We start from the raw sequence: 14667 nt of genomic DNA, 5'->3' as shown, positions 1-14667 counted from the left end.
TATATAAATACATAAATCAAGGCCATCTTCATGAAAAACACATTATGCCTATAATCCCACAAAAATGTTCGTTTCTTCATACATATAAATCTGTTTATAAAGCATAAATAATAGTCTACACATACCAAAGAAAGCTTGGAAAACCAGCTTAGCAATTTGGGAAGTACACGGAAATAGCAGAAGTTTTGTGCACAGAAGGAATCACCATTTGCCAAAACCATCCCTCCAAAAATATCAGAACATAGTCTGTCGATCCTCTCTAACAGTTTTGTGTTTGTGCAGAATCTGGTGCTGAAACTTCTTTACAACGGTCACCCTTCAGCTCCTCGTTGTCCTCTACGGAGAACCCCCAGGGAAGCATGCAGGGCCACACAACGAGTCCAGAGCTGATCTACAAAGAAACGCCACTATCTCCTGATCCCCCCTGTATGTTGTGCAGCGACACAGGAACCTGGAGCAGAGGCGGGTGGACCTCAGAAATGCTACACTTCGGTCGCCACCTCTGGCACATGTGCACGTGAAGACCACCTCCCGTACCGTGACATGACGTGGGTCCAGCCATGAGCGCCAGCAGCCGACGGGCCGCCAGCCTAGGGGGTCCACGTCACCAGCTCCCATTTCTCCCAGTCCTGCCCTAACTGGCCACTGCCAATCACCCTGGCCCCAATTTGTATTCCATTATTTATGCCTCCTGCTCTTATGGGTAATTGTACTCTTCCCGTAGATTCTTCGCAGAGGTTGCCCGTGGCCTGTATTTTGCAGCTGAGACTGATGGCCTTCCGGTTCAGAAGAAGCCATCCTTGAACAGAGAAGTTAAGACATGACAGAGAACAGACGTGGGGGCCAAAGCAAGAGCTAGAACACTGGGCAGGGAGCGGGCCAACTGCAGGACTTATCTCTAGAAAAGGACACCACCACCCATGATGCGATGAAAGGGCCGTGAGATACGGATTGAGCACCCGTCCCATGCCAGCAAGCGCTTAGGCCCCGGCGATGGGAGCAGCGCGCTAAGGAACGCCGGAGAACAGGATGCGCCCAGAACGTGATACAAAGCACGCCAGTGAGGGAAGCAGGTCCTCAACCGGTGGAACCTTGGGGAAGTCCTGGGGCTATGCAGTAACTAAGAAACTCCTAGAAAGTGGGACAAAGGAGGACTTGGTTATCAAGCTTTTTCACACATTTGATTAGTTACCATGCACGCATTCTACTTGCATTAAAATAGGCTTTAAAAGAAAAAGGATGCCAAGTGGAAACTAGTCATTACCTGCTTTTGTTCACAGAGGTAGCTGTTCCACCGACTCGGCTGATGTACTGTGAGGCGTTAAGGAGGGAAAAGGTACAGAGCTGACCGGGGATGCGGTGTTGAGCGTCAATGTTGGTTTTTTTTTGTTGTTGGTTTTTTTTTTTTTTTTTAAGATTTTATTTATTTATTAATGAGAGACAGAGACACTGGCCAAGGGAGAAGCAGGCTCCATGCAGGGAGCCCGACGTGGGACTCGATCCGGGGTCTCCAGGATCACACCCTGGGCTGAAGGCGGCGCTAAACTGATAGCCACCTGGGCTGCCCTATGGTGACGTTTATAGATGAATAATTCACACTTTGCATCCACCCCAAAAAAGCTACTTTCAGCCTTTTTGACCTGACTTCTTCCCGAGCTCTCTGGGCAGGTAGCCCCAGTCAGTAGAGACCAACGCGTACCCCTGTGGAGGCTACACATCCCCAAAGTCCCTAAAACACCGAGCCATGGGGCTTCACTCCTATGTCAGATGGGTTAGTTTCATTTTAAGTTTAAAGAAAATTTTTTTCTTCACTTTACACCTCTTTGAGTACTTGGCAAAAAGAAAAAGAAGCCAAGAACGGGATCGTGTTTAGCACCATCAGTTTTTTGGTTTTTTTTTTTTTTTCTGATCATTTCTAGAAGTCTTACCGAAATGAGAAACTCATCAAGATGCTACAAAGTAAGATAAAACTGCGATCACAGCACTCCGCGACAGGTCCGGGAACTTCCACAAAGACGAATAAATTCACAGCGTGGGCTCAGGCACGTGATGGAGCTCGCCAAGCAAGACTCGAGAGAATGAACCGAGCGGCAACACAGCTATCAAGAAAGGAAGCGGCTTGCCTGGAATCTCTCTCCTGCCCTGGCGTCCTCAAAACCCCGCTGAATCCTTCAAGATCCAGTTCAGATGTCACCACCCCCACGAAGCCCCTCTTTATCTCCTCAACCTTGGGCCTCTCCCTCCACCCAACCTCTCATGCTTGCCTGCCTCTGAGGCTTAAACTATTCTCTGCCTTTATTAAAGCTACTGCATGCTTCTCTTCACTTTCCTAATAATATTTATACATTTTGAAGGCAGGGGCTGAGGACACACTCCCTTTCCACGCAGTTCAAGAACTGACGCATGGTAAGAACTCCCTAAAAACTCTTTGAGTGACCAGTCGGAGCCAACAACCAAGAAGAGGGCCGGGAAGGGCTGGGGACGTGGCGGCCTGTGACTCCACCTCGGTCCTGTCCGTCATGAAGACTGCTATCTTCCCGACCAGTCACACCTACGAAGGCAAGAGATGGATGGATTCACTTATCCTGACCTCGTTGCTCAGCTAAGTCAAAGCTGCACGGTTTACTTTTAGTCCAACATTTGTTTCAGTGTCGTGTAATTCCAACAAACTCAATGGACTCCAAAGGCAGTGTAAGAAGGAAGTCTTAGATTTGAAATTTATAAGCGATGGCAAAATACAGGGGCCCTGTTTACACTTTTATATAGAAATCTTATACAGAAATATATATTTTTCTTTATGCAATAAAATAAATATGACAGGTTTTTTGTTTTTCTATCATAAGGAAGTCGAAAGAGATTGGATTGGAGGCAGAGAACGAAGAAAATGAAGAAAAGAAGGACCTGGCTTTTTCCAACTCCATTCGGGAAAAAATTCACTTACTCTTACAAGATATTAACTTAGTTTTCAAATAGAGTAAATGCCTGTGACATATTTCTGGATTGTGGGTTAGATGCCATTTAAATCTCAGCAAATAGAGACAGATTACTTTTATTACTGACACACCAGCAGCATTCTGGAAAGAACAGAGCTACCAGAGGCTTAAAATCTTGAGAAAGACTCCCAAACAGGACATGTTTCCTTGGAAAATACCATGAGTGAGGCTTTCAGCCAGAACAAAGAATTCTTCCAATGAGTAATAACACCTTTGCAGATTAACATGACATTACAAACCAGAAGGGCAGGTTTTTACCAGCTGCACAGAATGATAACTACTGCATTTCAGGCAGTTTGCTCCTTCACAAAGGAGAAATGAACCCTTTAAAAAATTCTTTAATGTTACACCTTTAGAAATGCACTATATTCTTATTTAGTGTTTTTAACATAACGTGTTCCAGGTTCTGTGGGAAAACATAAACCAAGTTACCGTTCTTAGCTTTCTTTTTTTTTTTTTTTTTTTTTCCAGTTCAGGCCTGTTAGGATAAGGTAAAGTGGGAGCATGGGGGAGAGATCCTCAGGCACCACTATACCTGCTTCTCAGACCAAGGACTGTTAACCCCCATCTGACGGGTTTTGATTAAGAGTCACCTTTACCCTGTAAGTGACGAATCTAGAAGGAAAAATCCCTTTTAGTCATCTAAAAGTAAAATGTTTAGAGACGCCCGGGCGGCTCTGCAGTGGGGCGCCTGCCTTTGGCCCAGGGCATGACCCCGGGGTCCCGGGATGGAGTCCCGTGTTGGGCCCCCTGCGTGGGGCCTGCTTCTCCCTCGGTCTGTGTCCCTGCCTCTCTCTGTGTGTTGCTCATGGATAAATAAAAGAATAAAATCATTTTTGAAAAAAAAAGTAAAATGTCTGTTCCTTAAGGTGCTACGTCTGTTTTCCACACAACCAAGTTTGTCGGCAGCGCTCACTGCTCTGGGGCGGCCCGCGGCCTAGGGCCCTGTGCACCGGGGAGCCCGCGGCCTGGGGCAGGGCTGCATGTGCCCCCCCCACCCCCGGCTGCCTGAGGCCTCCGTCCTCCCCTCGCCGCCTCGCCGCCTCTCCAGACGGCCTCCCTCCCTGGAAGCACAGCCCACGGGCGAGGGCTCCGGGCCCTGCCGCCTCCTGCTCCGGCCCGAGGCCCCACGGGGGGTGAGCCGGGGTCGGGGGGGCAGCGCCCTCAGCAGGAGCCCGGCCGCTCTGGCCCAGCGCCCGCCCCACTGCCAGCCCCTCTCCCACTCCCCCCGCTCGTCCTCAAGCGCAGCAGAGGCGGGAGGGTGGCCGCACCGGCCGGCACGTCCTGGCGTCACCTCGTCCGCCCCGCGAGGGCTCAGTGAACCGCGGCGTGTTTATCCCCATTTTACAGACGGGCCGCAGGGGAGGGCGCTTCGGCACCCAAGCTGGCCCCCAACACCGCCAGCCCCGGGGCGGGGCCACATGGGGAAGGCAGGGCCCGGCCCCAGAGCAGAGCCAAGGCCCGGCTCCCTGGCTTCCACCACCGGCGCCTCGGCCGGGCTCCGAGCCGTGCTCCAGGAGCCGGGCTGAAACTGAACTCCCCTCAGTTACTTATCATTTCTCTCTCACCCAAGCATAGAGCTTTCCAGAGGCTGCGTGGCGTACGAGCTCACGACACACAATGCACGAGGCAGATGTGACAATCAGCCATTTTCTATTAACTGAGTCCTAAAGAAATTTGCAAAAAATGTAAGAATAATGTCCCTCTCCTTATTGGAAATTGTCTTATTTTGGGAAATACAACTATCTTTATAAAAATATTTACATTGGCATGTAATGGGAATCTATAAAATGAAATAGTTTAGTTGTTGTTTTTTTTAATTTCTCAGTTTTAACTTCTAGTATAAATATACATAGAGATAACCCTCACAGCCAAAAGTTCTGTAAGGTCCTCAGGAATTCTTTTTTTTATATATATATTTTTTATTTTTTTTATATTTTTTATTTTTTTAAGATTTATTTGAGAGAGAGACAGGACAAGAATGCATGCACAAGGAGAGGGAGAGAGAAATAATCTCAAGCAGACGCCCCACTACGCACAGAGCCTGAATCGGGTCTCGATCCCACAACCCAAGAGCATAACCTGAGCCAAAATCAAGAGTCAGACACTTAACTGACAGCCACCAAAAGCCTTGGTCGTAATTCTAAGGCACATGAGGAAATCCTGAGACAGAAAAAGCCCGAGAACTGTTCTCCTATCCCAACGAGGGTGCATTCTTGATGACACATACTACAAAATAGATTCTTCTTGATTCTCATGTATTTGGGGAGACACGTGAACCTTCCTCATTTTATAGAGGAGGATACTGGGGCCCAGGAGTTGAGAGAGCTGCCCACAGGTCAAGGGCTAGCTACCCGAAGTTCTAGGAATAGAACCGATGCCACTCACTGTCCTCGAACAAACATCTACCTCTGCCTCTTACAGATCTTGTCAACGGTTCACAAAAATCTTGTTAGTAACAAAACACAACCAAAAGAAGAAAAACAAGCCATCCACAAGGAAGCTCAGAGACCAAATAATAGAAAGCAGCATTCTCTGCTGACAAAAATCAGAATTTCCAGACTAGGGATCCCTGGGTGGCGCAGCGGTTTGGCGCCTGCCTTTGGCCCAGGGCGCGATCCTGGAGACCCGGGATCGAATCCCACATCGGGTTCCCGGTGCATGGAGCCTGCTTCTCCCTCGGCCTGTGTCTCTGACTCTCTCTCTCTCTCTCTCTCTCTCTCTCTGTGACTATCATAAATAAATAAAAAATTTTTTTAAAAAATTTAAAAAAATAAAAAAATAATAAAAAAAATTTAAAAAAAAGAATTTCCAGACTAGGGAGCTATTTTCAAAACTAATATAAAGCAGACTCCTTAGTTTCATCAAATTTGCATTAAACAATTAAGTCCAAGAAATAGATATGCCTATAACACAACTCAAAATTTTATATTTCTCCTGTCTGGCTCGAACGTCCTCTAAAGGTCTTCAATTCATGAATGTTATGAATCACAAAAATTAATCTTTCTAAATGCACTATGGTATTCTGAATTAGATTCTGGACGGAAAAGAGAACATCAGTGGAAAAACTTGAAATCCAAAAATAATCTATGGTTTACTTACTGGTATTATGTACAGTGAATTGACCGTATTATTTCCTGGTTTTAATAAATACAACATGACTATATAAATGTCAACATCAAGGGAAACTGAGTGAAGGGTATTCAGGAACTCTCTTACTCTTTGCAATTCTTCTTTAAATCTGATTTGAAATTTAACCTTTGAGCTAAAAAAAATCTCATAGGTAATGAGAGACCCAGAAAGTGAACAGAAACTATCAATCCATTCTATTCATTACGGATCAGAGTAAGATAAGCAGTGAAACCTCGGGCAATATAAGACATTTCACAACCTAAGACTTGATTTTTCTGTAACAAAAAGGAAAAATGGGTTATATATTTTCAAATATCCTGAAATCCTTATGAGGGAAGCCCCGGTGACCCAGCGGTTTAGCGCTGCCTTCGGCCCAGGGCCTGATCCTGGAGACCCAGGATCGAGTCCCACGTTGGGCTCCCTGCATGGAGCCTGCTTCTGCCTCTGCCTGTGTCTCTGCCCCTCCCTCCCTCCCTCCCTCTCTCTCATGAATAAATCCCTAAAAAAAAAAGAAATCCTTGTGAAATCATTAACAACTTTAGGACGTTTAAGCAATCATCTTTAACCTCTTGAACCTTATAGAGCAGGACACGTGTTAAGCCAAAGATCTATGTTTAGAAATATATAACCCCTTAAGATATAATATTTAAACTTTAATTTGAATGATGAAAAGCTGATTCCAAAACTTTAAATGTACTATATTTTTTATTACTATTATCATTATTTTAAGTAGGCTCCACACCCAGCTTGGAGCCCAGTATAGGGCTTGAACCCATGACCTTGAGATGGACACCTGAGCTGAGATCAGGAGTTGGATGTTTAACCAACTGAGCACCAAACCACCCAAGCACCTCTGTACTATATATTATTAACAATTATAAACAACTAAAAACAATCGATATCCTATTTTGGTTAGAATCTTTAGGTTTTGCTGGATTTTTCTTAATATTTTATATATTTCTTTGAGAGAGAGCGTGCAAGCATGGGGGGGGCGCGGGGAGCCGACCCCTTGGTGAACGGAGGGCCCGACACCGGGCTCCATCCCAGGACCCCGAGGTCATGACTTAAGCTGACAGCAGATGCTTAGCTGACTGAGCCACCCAGGTGCCCCCAGAAGGTTTAGGTCTTAAAAGTCTGCACACCTCAAACTTAGTTTGGTTTTTTATTTTTTTGTTTGTTGTTGTTGTTTTTTTCCAAACTCCTTTTTTTCCCAGGTATGGGGCAGTGAAGACCGCGGCTAACTTGTTGACTCTCTTCCCATCAAGAGGTGGGTCTAATTCTCCTCCTTGATTCTGGCCTCGCCTATGGCCGCTTCCCCTGATACAGCGTCGTCCGAGCACTGCTAAGCCAGTTCCAAGGTAGCTTTTAAAACAACTGTCTGCTTCCTTGATGGTGTCTCGGAACCCTCGAGCGACATGAAAGAAGCCAAACCACCCAGCTCAAGAGACCATCCGGAGAAAACCTGAGACTAAGAAGGAATGGGGCTCAGCTGGGCCCACCCTCCAGTGTCCTGCCAAGACATCCCAAACAGCACAGCTGCACCATCAATACCAACAAGTGTCCCCAGGCAGCACCACATGGAGAAACCTCACGCAGCCGAGCCCTGCTCCATGTCTGCACCTACGTGCTTTGCATAATACATAATACAGTGGCTGTCGTGTCAAGCCGCTCGAGTTTGGGCAGTTTGTCATGCACCTGAACAACCGCAGACACCCAGACAATGGTCAGACTCAGTTCTCAGCCTGGAAACGCAGACTTCCATGAAGATTATGCAGAGCTTGCCCCCAACATGCTTCATTACTTCTTGTCTGTCGCCGCACACACCTTAGGCAACACACGGGTTAGATGGGAAAGCTGCAACAGCTCCCAGTTAGGGAGCCCTGCGTGCCCAACCTCTAACCTCCCTGCACTGGAGCCCCCCTGGCACCTCCATCCCGGGCAGACCTCAAAGCCTGTCCCTGCGGATCACGGCACTAGCCTATTATCTGGGACTCTTAGGAGTCTCCATTGTGAACATAATAAATATTTGGTTTCCTTAACTAGGAATTCCCATTTGTTACTGATGTTTCTTCCTCCCGAGTGGGGCTCCCGTTGGATAAGACAGAGCCCACGTTCCCAGACTCCTGTGGCGTCTCAATACATTATCATCATCAAGTCCTCATTTTGCTAGAATTTTTTGCAGCATTGGGAAGAGGAATTTTTTTTTTATCTTGCACGATATCCACCCATATAATACAAAAACGCTTCCATTTATGAAAAATGGAATTTTAAGAGTAAAGTGCTGGGAAATAAAAACTCTCGTACACCACACACGATACGGGCAATACAGGTCTCTGCACACATGCACACTCCCTTGTAGGGCCGCCTGCCAAGGGCCCGGGAGCAGAGGCACCTCGGTGCCAAGGACCGCAGCACCCACACCGTTGGTTTCCAGACACCATTACTCGCCCCCTCCTTAGAAAACAGATGAATATGAGGCTGAGACAGGAAGGTAAAGAGCCCAAAATAATTTTTTTTGTACAGAAAATGGGAAAAGAGTTCTCAAAGAATGAGGGGAACCTTTCAAAAGAACACAGGAGCTAACTTGGGGGGACTCCAGTCAAACCTTGGGGAACGTGAGCGACAAAAGGAAGGGAAGGGTAGGATCACACCCCCGGGGCAATTCTAATATACGAACATGTTCACAGATACACGAATCAAGAAGTAGCAGAGAGAGGCCGTCCCTACGGTGAAGTGCCGACCCACCGGCGGGGAACAGGGGCCACGGCCTGCGCTCTGCCCGCAACGCTTCTTTCAGTTCACGATTATTTCTGAATAAATGGTTCAAGAGAAAGTCTCGCCCTCTGCCATCCGGAGACCCCAAAGTTCCCGGCCTGTCCACCCCCGAAGCTCCTCGGTCCCACAGCGGCTTCCTCCCGCCTGCTCGGCCCTCGGTCTCTTCTTGGGTCGCTGTGGGGCTTTCAAGGGGCGAGCTCCCGGGGTGACCCTGAATGCCTCGCTGGAGCCGCTCCCGTGTTCCCGACTGTCCCTGCTCTTCCTTGTCACGGGTCCTTCACGCCCAAGAGCAGGGTCCCCTGGGCTCTGCTGGGCCTCGGGGCCTCGGGCAAGCTGAGGTGCGTCCCGTGGGGCACCGGCACCGGCACCGGCACCACGGGGGGGAGGGGGCGATAGGCCACCTGGTGCCGGGCAGGGCGGGCTGGGGACACGGGGAGCCCGGGCGGAGGTGCAGAGCCTGGGGACCCCACAAGCCCAGGGCGGTCCCTGCCCCGCTTCCTGTCCCGCCTTCCCTGCAAGAGCCCGGTGCCCGCCTGGCACCTCAGACAGGGGACACCCCCCAGGAACCCTCGGGTCCACGACCCGTTGAGCTGCAGGAATAAAAGAAAAGCAGAGGATGCTCTTAGGGAACCTCAGTCTACAATAACGGCCTAAATCACTACTTTGTTTTGCAAACAAAAAATGACGATACTGGCAATCCACAGCATCCGGCCCAGGCTCGGCCCTGAATTAGCAGTACAGCCTCCGGGGTGACCTTCAGCCCTTCCAGTGCTGCCTGCTCGGACTTCTGCTTCAAGTTACGGCTTTGGGGAGCACTTCTACGGCTCGAACGCGCCACAGATACAGCACTGCTTGGCGGGTGGGGGGGGGTACCTGTTTCTCAAAAAGAGCTTCTCAAAATATAACATCAACTATTAAAATAACAGCATAGCAAGTTGCTAAAAATTTGCTGAAGTTCCAGCGCCTAGGGGTTTTCAACTGACACGAAATAAAAATTATCTTTTTTTCTTTCGCCAGGTAAAGCAGCCCAAGGTGTGGCTATAATATAAACACTCAGCTTCCCGACTTTAAAATTACATGATTTTTGATGAAATTAATTTGGAGGTAATTTCGAGTTTAGAAGATCAAGTGAGGCTTTGTTAGTATTTTCATTATAGGGGCGCCTGGGCAGCTCAGAGGTTGAGCGTCTTCCTTCAGCCCAGGGCGTGACCCCGGGGTCCTGGGATTGAGTCCCGCGTCGGGCTTCCTGCAGGGAGCCTGCTTCTCCCTCTGCCTGTGTCTCTCCCTCTCTTTCTGTGTCTCTCACGAATAAATTAATAAAATCTTTAAAACACACACACACACAAAAGGCTTCCTAAGACCAAGTAACATGACTTCTAAAATCAAAATTTCAGGGCCCCTGGGTGGCTCAGTTGGTCGAGCAGCTGCCTCAGGCTCAGGCCCTCAGGCTCAGGCCATGATCTAAGGCCCTGGGATCCGAGCCCCACGTCAGGCTCCGCGCTCGGGAACCTCCCCCAGCTTGTGCTCTCTCTGGCTCTCACTCTCTCTCAAACGAATAAATAAAAATCTTTTTCAAAAATTAAAGTTCCAATGGACAAAATGGAAAAGGCACGGCCATCACTAAGAACCTTCAGTGTCAAAACAAACAAACAAACAAACAAAACCCTTCAGTGTCCTCAAAGATCCAACATTGCAAGCAAGAGTGTGAGACATGGAAGACGTAATCGGAAGACAGGACACACAGAAAACAGGTATTCCCGGGGAAGAAACAGTAACGGATGGAGAAGAAATAAATAGAAGGGAGAGAGGTGGAGATCAAAACAAAAGAAACCTCCCTGAGCTGAAAGAAGGGCCCAGGGCTCCCAAGCAAGCTCAGACAACACTAACGAGGCAACAAAAGGCACGTGCCCAGGCTTGTGAACTCCTGAAGCTGAGAAGGAAATTCACCTGCAACCACATACCCTGGTGCGTGCATTACCGTGACTTCACCATTTCAACAAACTCCAACCCAGGAAGGTGGAAGTTTCCCAAAATCTTATTGTTTGTTTCCAGAACTTTCCAAAACCCCATCCATCTGATAAACAGCTCAACTGCTCCTCATTTGAGTCAACACTCCTTCCTCAGCCTACCAGGCTTAGGTCACCTCACCCAACATCTTGTCTAGTTCCATGTCCTTGCGCTGAACCACTTGTCACCGAACCCTAATAAACCCCATTCATTCCCCATCTCCGTCCTCCCTCGTCTGAAGCGCGCAAGGTCATTATTGCTGCAGCAGTCGAGCTGGCTTGGCCTCGCCTACACATCATCCTGCGGTCTCGGCAGAGCCAGCGGAGACCCTGCAGATTATAGTCATTCCAGCAAGTTGAACAGAGGACGGACGAAGAAAAATCAGATTAGCACCAGACACCTTGTGGGCGACGCCAGAGCCTAGGACAGTCAAACAGGCTCTACGGACAGAAAAAGCCCGACTACCGCGCTCTTCGCCTGTCCTGGAAGACAGAGACCGTTTTCTGAGCGTCCGGGGGCTACGAGATTACCCAACCAATAGGCCCGACCCGAGGAAATCTTGGGAAACGTGCTCCACCTAAACGGAGAGCTCACGACACGGAAAACAAAGAAGGGGGGAAGCAGATGTAACAGGATGAAATTAATATGCCCAGGAACTTACAGTTTGTCATTGCAATGTTTATTAAAACAGCTACAGGGAAAAAAAAAAACAAAAAAAAAAAAAAGAAAAACACAAAAAACAAAACAAAACAAAAAAACAATGATCAAGAAAAAAAGAAAAAAAATCCAACCTGTCTCAGTAAAATCCAAGGTGAGGAAATACTATTTTAACCTGTAAATGTTGATCTAGGATGTTTGATGATCACTGCTCTGGAAAGATCAGGTGAGAAAGGAACCGCAAGCAGGACGGAAAGGCGAGGACCTCCGGGCTCATGAGGAGAGGGGTAGAGGCGCAAGACCACATAGGCAAACAGAGGGACGGATGATGAGACGTGACGAACAGCGGGGTAACGGGGGGTGGAGGAGCAGCGGCAATGCTCCCGGAAAGCGCCTGGCCCCGCCCGCAGGGCCATCAACAGCAGAGCTCCTGAGCACGGGGCGGTCATCCACCAGGTGACAAACTGGGCGACAAGCGGATGAGAAGTGTTGGATACATGTGCTGAGTGGACCCGATGCCTGGAAGGAATTTCACTTAAATTTCACAAAAGCAAACTAGTGACTTAAATGGCTCATGAGGAATTATGAACTTTTTTCTTTATGCATCTCTGGTTTTCTGGCTTTAAAAAAATTTATTTATTTATTCATGAGAGACCCCGAGAGAAAGGCCGAGACACAGGCAGAGGGAGAAGCAGGCTCCATGCAGGGAGCCTGATGTGGGACTCGATCCCGGGACCCTGGGGTGACGCCCTGAGCTGAAGGCAGATGCTCAGCCGCTGAGCCACCCAGGTGCCCCTTCTGGGTGTTTTTGTTGTCATTTTTACTTAGTACAACAGCATATTTTGCTTTGGTGACCTCAAATTTCGAAATTTCAGATTTTTCAATTTCTTGAACATCTAGAACAAGAAAAGAAGCGGGTGCGGGAAGGCCCTTGGTGGCAGGAGAGCAGCACGGGGTGGTGTCCAGAGGCAGCTGAAGAGGTGCCGGGGACCGGGGTTCAGGTGGCTCTGCTCCTGACGCCCCTGTGACCTCAGGCGAGCTGCTGAGCCCCTCAGGGCCCCTCCAAGCGGACGCCCAAACTGAGGGCGGCATGCAGCTGCACCTAGATCTCGGGGAACCTCCCCGCGCGCCTCTACTCGCGAGCCCCTCCAGGATCTGGCCCTCCTGAGGGCACGCCTCACCCCGCACCCAGAAGGGATCCCCCTAGTCCCCAAGACGACGGTGGGCCTCCACGTGGCCACCACACCCCGCTGCTCAGCGGAGCCCTGTCGTCAAGCAGGCCCTCCCGGTTCGCAGGAAAGGCAACGGCCGCCCTCGCCTCGGGTGCCGCTGGCCGTGCCATCGTCCAGAGATAATTTTAAGAATTTCTTTTCACCTCAAATTTCTGAAAGGACAAAGGGAACAGGTGTTCACCGACAGCCATGCACGCCCCCGAACTCCCCATTCCTCTGCGGAGGGGTCCTGGCCCCGCGCCCGCGGCCTCCTGGCCTCCCCCGGGCTCGGCACCCCGGCCCTGTGCAAAGGCTGGAGCTCCGCTCATGCCAGCCAGCTCCCCGTCTCCAGGCCGACTTCGTCATTCCCTCCCCGGCTCCCCAGGTTCAAGGCTCCGCCAGGCAGATGACCCACGCTGCCTCCATGCCTGCACCGTGCAAGTTCTGCGTTCTGCGAAAACCCTCAGCAGCAGTCACGGGTCGTGGTTAGGACCTGGGCTGGAATTTTTAGAAAAGCCTTCCTTAAAGGAAAGAAAGTCTGTTTCATTCTGGAACCAACGAGACTTTTTATAAAGAAAGGACTCTGCATGTCGAGGGTCAACGACTCTGCGCGTGAACAGTTTTCTAAAGCTACTTCTCAAGATGAACCGTCCAAACTACAGACAGCGGCTTAGCAAGACATTCTTTCTGTCGGAGTAGGGACCGCGCACATCGGACGTTGGTCGTAAACGGAAGCACCTTGACCCCAGCAAGTGGCCAGGCACTCGGCCGAGAAACGGAGAGCGAGGGCGGGTGGGCCGGGCGCCGGGCTGGCAGTGGGGCCCAGCTGGCCTGCTCACCGCAGTGCACGGCTGTCACGGGCCATCTGCATTAGCCATCTGTTTTGTGTCTGGCTCATATCCTCATTTTATTTCTGACATTTGGGCAACTTACAGTCCTTTAAAAAGGTGTTAGAAATTAGCAGGAGAGAAAGATTATTAAAATAATAAAAACATTAAAATAATCCCCACTTGACAGTTTGACTTTCCCAAAGAAATAATATAAGGAATAAAGAGGGGATCCCTGGGTGGCTCAGCAGTTGAGCATCTGCCTTTGGCTCAGGTCGCGATCCTGGAGACCCGGGATCGAGTCCCGCATCGGGCTCCCTGCGTGGAACCTGCTTCTCCCTCTGCCTGTGTCTCTGCCTCTCTCTCTGGGTCTCTCATGAATAAAAAAAAGAAAAAAAAAGGAAGTGACTTTGGTTATTGTTATGCAAAGAATGAAACAGATCTAACCTAAGCAATTTGCCCCAGAACAGATCCCACCATCCCAGTCTCCCACCTGCTGGATGTTCGGGAAGCAAGCGGACTTAAAATGCCTTTGGGTTAACACTCTAAGGAATCCGTTCTCCTCAAAAAGTCATGAGAAAAATCAAATTGAAAAAAAAAAAGAAAAGAAAAATCAAATTTTAATCAAACGATATTATACTATTAACCTTTTTCTTGAAATTTTAATACTCCTTGATCCTCAAGTAGCAACGCACTTAAGAAAAATTTACTAATTTTTTAGTAATTTTCTAATTCCTTGGATTCTTTTTTTTGGGGGGGTGAAATAGTTAACACATTAGAACGAAACACACACACACACACAAAATAAATGCAGTAAGTACTAAGACAAAAAAAAAGAAGGAAACGCAAATGTAGTAGAGGAGATTTATCACCTACAGTCACACAATGAATTGTTTTTTTCATGTCAATCACTAGTTCCTACAGCACAGATTTTAAAGGCTGATTTTTCTGTGGCGCTTACGAAAACAGCCCATCCAGTCTCTCCATTCTAAAGGGCGTTAAACCAGAATGTTCAGTGAAATGCTGACAAAAGCCAAGAGGCGCGGTCTTTGTCTCCAAACAACT

General features: G+C 48.7%; 1 protein-coding gene and 1 long non-coding RNA gene across 8 annotated transcripts in view; one reads left to right on the top strand and one right to left on the bottom strand.

Moving 5' to 3' along the window:
- Nucleotides 1–8164, top strand: part of LOC144291741 (uncharacterized) — a 29907-nt gene extending 21743 nt beyond the window's left edge. For 3 of the 6 annotated variants that reach the window (XR_013359217.1, XR_013359224.1, XR_013359223.1), the window contains exon 4: nucleotides 283–3899. This is a non-coding gene — a long non-coding RNA (uncharacterized LOC144291741). Of the gene's footprint in view, nucleotides 1–282; nucleotides 3901–7339 lie in introns of those variants that run through there. The other 3 variants (XR_013359212.1, XR_013359211.1, XR_013359213.1) reach the window with 2 other exon arrangements.
- EPB41L4A (erythrocyte membrane protein band 4.1 like 4A) overlaps nucleotides 1–14667 on the bottom strand; it is a 178772-nt gene that overhangs the window by 111559 nt on the left and 52546 nt on the right. The gene's annotated exons all lie outside the window — the stretch shown is intronic.

Source organism: Canis aureus, chromosome 2 (assembly GCF_053574225.1).
Source record: "Canis aureus isolate CA01 chromosome 2, VMU_Caureus_v.1.0, whole genome shotgun sequence".
In the NCBI taxonomy this organism is placed as follows: domain Eukaryota; kingdom Metazoa; phylum Chordata; class Mammalia; order Carnivora; family Canidae; genus Canis; species Canis aureus.
This window is presented reverse-complemented; position numbering and strand designations above follow the sequence as displayed.